Consider the following 6,521-nt stretch of genomic DNA (forward strand, 5'->3'; position numbering starts at 1 on the left):
ATTTTTATTGGCTTTTATCCCTTCTCTGCCTCACTTCCCCGCTCACTCCACTTCCTGGGACCACCTCCCAAATAAACAACCTGTACCCAAGTTCATGTCTCAGGATCTGCTTTGGGGGGAACTTAAGCTAAGCGAAGGTAAAGCTTTGGGGTCCAAGATGAGGATGCCTTTGGGGCCGTCCTGGGGGTTGGGAATAACAGGACCCCAACAGGTGGGGAAGGGGAGGGTCAGGAATGGAGGTGCCCCTACAGGACCCCAAGGGCAGCTAGGATCTGCAGGGCACTAAGCAGAATCCTCATTCAGATACATCTGCAAGTCACTCTCTGTTTTATACTTCCTTCAGTTACCCACAAACTGTCGATAGTTTGGTTAAGGTGGTTCAAAAGAAAATGCAGATTCCCAGGACCCTTCCCAGACCCAGTGAATCTGTATTTCTAAGGTGCTTCTGATGTAACTAAACCACCAATCTCACCCAACCTCCCATATGAAACATAAAGTCTCTCTCTGGAAACCTGTTGTCCAGCCTATGGTTTTCAGCCTCTTGGACAGGGAGCTTGGTGCTTCTCAAAGTATTTTCCATCCAGCTCTGAGAGCGAGCCAGTCTCCCGGTATACCATGTTCAACAACCTGAAGATCATGGCCACACCCCCACTAAGCTGATTCTTCCCGAATGAAAACGTCCTCACATCCTACAACCATCCTTTACAACACATGGATTTCAGCCCATTACCAGTGGCATTTCAATTTGTCTCTCCCCCTCCTAAAACTGTGAGCTCTGAATTTAATATAATGCTCTGGCTCGCAGAACAGAATATATTTTCTCTCCCAATTTCTAAGGTACCTAACTTCCCTTTGTGTTGCCTGAAATCCCTGCTGTTGTCCCCTCAGCCTCAAAACAGAGCCGCTGGAGACCTGAGAAGACCACTTGAGGTTGTGAAAACAATGGCTGGCTTACCTGTTTCATCTTTCAAAACTCTGGATCTACACTGACCAAGACTTCAGACGTGCAGGATTGTCGGTGCTGCCGTCACTTAGATGTTGAAGGACGAAAAATACAATTTCCTCCAAATAGGGAAGGGGTGCTACATTCTTCTTCCATTGCTATGTAACAAATGACCACAAACTTAGCAACCTAAACAGCACAAATATAGCCCCTCATGGTTCCTGAAGGTCAGAAGTCTGGGTTCTCTGCTCAGTGCCTCGCAAGGCTGAAATCAAGCTGTAATCAAGGCTGGGCCTTGTTCTTTTCTGGAGCTGAGGATCCTCTTTCAAGCTAACACGGTGGTTGGAAGAATTCATTTCCTTGCGGTTGTCAGACTGAACTCCCTCCCCACCTCCGCTTGCAGACTGTGACCCAGGGGCCACTCAGCAACCAGGGGTCACCCGACAGTCCTTGTCATGTGCTCTCCCCCAAGGCCTCTCACGTGTCACATCTCTCCCATGCCAAACCTCCTCTTTCTGAAGAGCCCAGTCCCTTTTAAGGGATCAACTGATCAGGTCAGTTTCACCCAGAATAATCTCCCTTTCTCAAAGTCAACTTACCAGCTAACATAACCCAATCCCAGGAGTGACTGTCCCATCAGAGTCCCAGGCTCTGTCCACACTCGAGGGGAGAGAACTAGACAAGGTCATAGGTCATTGGAGGCTTCTTAGAATTCTACCCACCCGGTGGTATATATAGGCATAGAACAAGAGGAGGAAGGGAAGAGGACGGGGGATTGACAAGGAAATACAACATTTTTATAATACAAGTGAATCTACAAAGACAGAAACAGACTCACAGTCATAGAAAACAAACTTATGACTACCAAAGAGGAAGGGAAGGGGCGGGGGGAGGGATTAGGAGTATGCGATTAAAAGATACACACGACTATATATAAAATAGATAAACAACAACGATTTACCGTATAACACAGGGAATAATATTAACACAATATTGTAAATCAGATCTACTTCAAAAAAAATCTGATTCAAAAATGGACAGAGGCAGTAAATACACATTTTTTCAAAGAAGACACCCAAATGGCCAACAGATACCTGAAAAGATGCTCAACATCACTATCAGAGAAATGCAAATCAAACCACAAGACATCTCCTCACACTTGTTAAAATGGCCATCATTGGGCTTCCCTGGTAGCGCAGTGGTTGGGAGTCCGCCTGCCAATGCAGGGGACGTGGGTTCGTGTCCCCGTCCGGGAGGATCCCACGTGCCGCGGAGCGGTTGGGCCCGTGGGCCATGGCCGCTGGGCCAGCGCGTCCGGAGCCTGTTCTCCACGACGGGAGAGGCCACAGCAGTGAGAGGCCCGCGTACCACAAAAAAAAAAAAATGGCCATCATTAAAAAGACAAAGTAAAACAAGCATGGGTGAGAACGTGGAGAAAAGGGAATCCTTGTTCCCTGTTTGCCTGTTGGGGGAAATGTAAATCATTTCAGCCACTACGTAAACAGGATGACGGTTTCTCAAAAAATTAAAAATCGATTTGGAACTTTATGCTACAACAAGGCCACTTCTAGACATATATCTAAAAAGATAAAAACTGGATCTTGGGGCTTCCCTGGTGGCGCAGTGGTTGAGAGTCCACCTGCCGATGCAGGGGACACAGGTTCGTGCCCCGGTCCAGGAAGACCCCACATGCCGTGGAGCGGCTGGGCCCGTGAGCCGTGGCCACTGAGCCTGCACGTCTGGAGCCTGTGCTCCGCGACGGGAGAGGCCACGGCAGTGAGAGGCCCGCGTACCATCAAAAATAAAAAACTGGATCTCAAAAAGGAAGAAAGAAAGAAATACAGCATTTTTCAGTTCAGGAAAAGTTGCTTCAGGGTCAGTAGGGGGAGGACTAGGTGATAATTACACCAAAACTACGCTTGGTGGTTACTGAGTCTGTAGGTCCTTCCGCCTGCAGTGCCTTCAGCGACGGAGGGTGCTGGGGTCTGACCACCTGAGAGCACAGTCTGGCCCTGTTCTCACTCGCAGAGTGACCATGGGCAACCGAGGGATGTTACAGTGTCAAGGTTGTCCCACCTACAGCCTCCATAAGGACACCCAAAACCAGGAACATCTAGATCTTTCCTTCTCACACTCTCCCTACGACAACTGCCGTCACCTCTCAGGGCAGAGGAGCTGGGAAGGTGCACGGTGATGTCCCTGGCAGGTTCCTGTTCCTTCCACTGTCCCACCTGAAGCCCCTTAGAACACCTTGGCTTTTCCCCAAACCCTCTGACAGGAACTCAGCTCCACCTACATGTAAAATTTCAGCAACTTGGCCCTGGCAAGGTCAAGGCTGAAAGAATTATGGTGTTGTAAGCTGTGAGTTATCAGAGGGGAGACTCCCAGGCTGGAGTCACCCTCTGGCCTGTGGTCGCGTCTCCAGGCCTTTGCCAAGGTTGCCTCCCTGCCTGGACTGTCCCCCCGGCACGTGGAACAGAGGAAGCTGCAAGGTCAGTGTCCTGCTTAACCACCTGGGCCGGGGAGATGGCAGCAAAACTGTTTACCAGATGGACTCTGTTTGTTTAAGGCTGCGGCTCCCAGCTCCCTCGTGCTGGCCGCTCCCTGCCAAGCCCACTGCCTATTGAAATGCCCTTGTGGCTAATGAGGCCCGCTTCCTCCAGGAGTCCCAGGGGAGAGGCTGGAATATGAGCGCCAGCTCCGAGACAGCCCATCCAGGTGGGCAGTGGGAGCATCCAGGTGGGCAGTGGGAGGGGCCTGTGGCCGTAGAGACCCACAGGAGCAGCTTCTCACACCCAGCGTAGGTGTTCTCACACCCCCCGGGCCCAGCTTCCTTTAACCTGGGACTTAAAACTTGAGTATTTAAGACTTAAAACTATTTCATTGCAAATTGGAGATTTTATTGCCTGATTGGACATGAATCCCTGGTCTCCCCAAAGTCAGCAGAGGCCTCACAAAATGGAGAATTTGCCCATAAATCCAGGGCAAGTCTTCTTCATCCGCCATGTGGGTATCATCCCCACCGCCCGCGGGGCTGTTGCAGTGTAGCTGCGCTGTCCTTCAGATTTATGGCCCCTTCAGGCCACAGCCTCTGTGTATGTGAACCACTCTCTCTCACGGGCCGTCAGACCTCACACATGCTGTCTTGGTTTCAGTCCCTACAAGCAGTCAGGCGGGCTGGAAGCCAGAGGCTGGACAGGGCAAGGAGACGTGTGCTTTCACGTGAGGGCGTGCCCTGGGAGGCCATGGGCCAGTATCACGTCCTGCTATTGGGTTAACGCCTCCGTGAACCCAACCGCTTGGTGACACGCCATCCACATGACATCCCACCCACGTGTCCACAGATGGCACTCACATCTCAACCTCCCTCCTTCCTCACTCTCCTGACTCCAGACCTATAGACACAGCTGCCTCCTGAGTAACTCCCATCATGTGGTCCCCAGGGTAGCTCAAATGCAAGCTTAGTGCATCTTCTTTTGTCCCCCATCCTATATCCTCAGCTCAGAGCTAGGCACCACCATCACAAAGACTCTCCAAACCTGGGCACCAGTCTCATGAACCTCCTCTTCCTCACTTCTGCCCTGCAGGTCCTGCTTCCCTAATGCCTCGTGAATCTACCCAGCCCCATGTCCACTGCCCGAGTTTGTGCCCCCAACATACCTCACCTGGACCACTTCCCCTGTCAGCTTCTGTCTGGGTCCTGCACCCACAACGGATGCCTCCTCTACCGCAAGCAGCGTAGGGCTCTAGAGCCAGGCCTCTAACGTCCTCGGTGCCGGGACGTTCAATGATAATTATGCCTCGGTCCCCATCTTCAAGGGGCTCTTCAAGTTTCAGAATCATGTCATCACTCTGTTCACCTGCAAGGTGCCTGAGGTGGGCCAGGAAGGACCAGAGGGAGAAGCTCGGGCTCCATCAGGCCTGTCGGAGTCAAAGCCCAGCTCTGCCCCTTAACCAATTGTGACTCTGGGCAAGTGGCTTGCCCACCCTGAGCCCCAGGAAGCTTCCTTGCATGGCACCTGCACGTGGGGCAGGTGGGAGAGTCACACAGACGACACACTGAAGTGCCCACTCAGTGACCGTTCCTGCTACCATCACAGCCTTGAGAAACTGGGGTGCGCCCTCCCGCTCAGCCACAAGGGCTTGATTTTGTCGACTCTCCTTCCCTCCAAGAGACAGCCCGTCCGGACGGCGCTCACCTGCCTGGCCTGCACGAATTCCCTCTTTCCTGGGGCCAGCCCCTTTCCAGGCATCTGGTTCAAACAGGCCCTCTCAGTGGGTCCGACCTGCCCCGTCAAAGGACCCCTGCATGAGCCTCAAATGGGGCATTGATAGGGCCGTGGTGAGGGCTGCCCAGCAATGGTGGGCTGTCTTGGCTTGGCGCGGGCCACGTGACTTCCCCAAACACAGCTATTTCCTGTTCCTCGGGCCAGCCCCCTCCCAGCCGCCTGGCCACAGGACACAATTCCACTATACAACTCTGCCCGTTCTTTGGCTTCGAGCCAGGGTTGGGGTGGGAATGAGGATGGGGGTATCACCTCAGCTGGTCCTCAGGACACACGGCCATGGCCCCTCGGCATCTTCTTGATGAGGATGCAAGTCTGGAGGAAAGGCTAGTCCCCTCCTCCTGTGACCTCTGCCCCCAATCCCCATTTGATGGGGGCTTCTGGGGGGCCTCTTCATATGGATCTTCACGAGAAACAAGAACTCACACAGACTGTGGCCCCAGCCCTTTTAGCCTCCACTTAAAGTAGAATGAAAAGGCACTTAGTCTAACCCCTGACTGCTGTGTGGCCTCAGGAAAGTCACTTGATGTCTCTGGGCCTCAATTACCTCATGTGTGAAAGGGAGGTCGCTGTCCATCTCTATTAGAGCCCCACTTTATCAGTCAGTTGTTTGGGGATCTGATAAATAGCAGATAAAACCCATGAAGAAATCTGCTGTCCCCAAGAAAAGCTGACAACTCCAGAAGGTTGACAATTCCTCTCAAGTCCCCTTCTCTCCTCCACAGGAGGACTTCACCAGCCTTCTTATGGGTCCCTGACTTTGGTCTCTTCCTTTCTAAAGCCCAAGCCCGATCCTGTAACTCCCCTGCCCCCAAACCCTCAAAGACTCCCCCTGTCCCAGGATGAGCCCATGCTCCAGGGCACAGCATTCAAGGCTCTGTTAGGTCTCATTTGGTCCTGGGGATGGAGCCTAACTCAGACTGCCTCGTGCTCTCTGCCAGCTTCACTCTCAGGCAGCTCAGCCCAGGAGGAAGAAGGCAAGAGGTGGAGAAAGAGAGAAAGAGGTGACTGAAGAATTTGATTCCTGGGTCCAGCCACGCCTGACCAGATTCCCTGGATTTTTCATTTATGTGAGCCAAGAAACATCACGACCACCCTTCAGTTGTTGTTGTCATTGTTTTCAATAAACTTGGTTCACTAAGGTTCCTGTTACTTGCAAGCATCTCCTTCTTGTAAATGCCCTTCTTGGCTGAAGTTAGCCAGGGTGGGCTTGCAGCCAAAGAACCCTGATGTACACAAAGGCTCTTTGTGATCCAGGCCCCCAGACCCTGGCAGCCTCCTCTCCCTCCCCT

The sequence above is a fragment of the Phocoena sinus genome, chromosome 1 (genome assembly GCF_008692025.1).
Source record: "Phocoena sinus isolate mPhoSin1 chromosome 1, mPhoSin1.pri, whole genome shotgun sequence".
Classification (NCBI taxonomy): Eukaryota; Metazoa; Chordata; class Mammalia; order Artiodactyla; family Phocoenidae; genus Phocoena; species Phocoena sinus.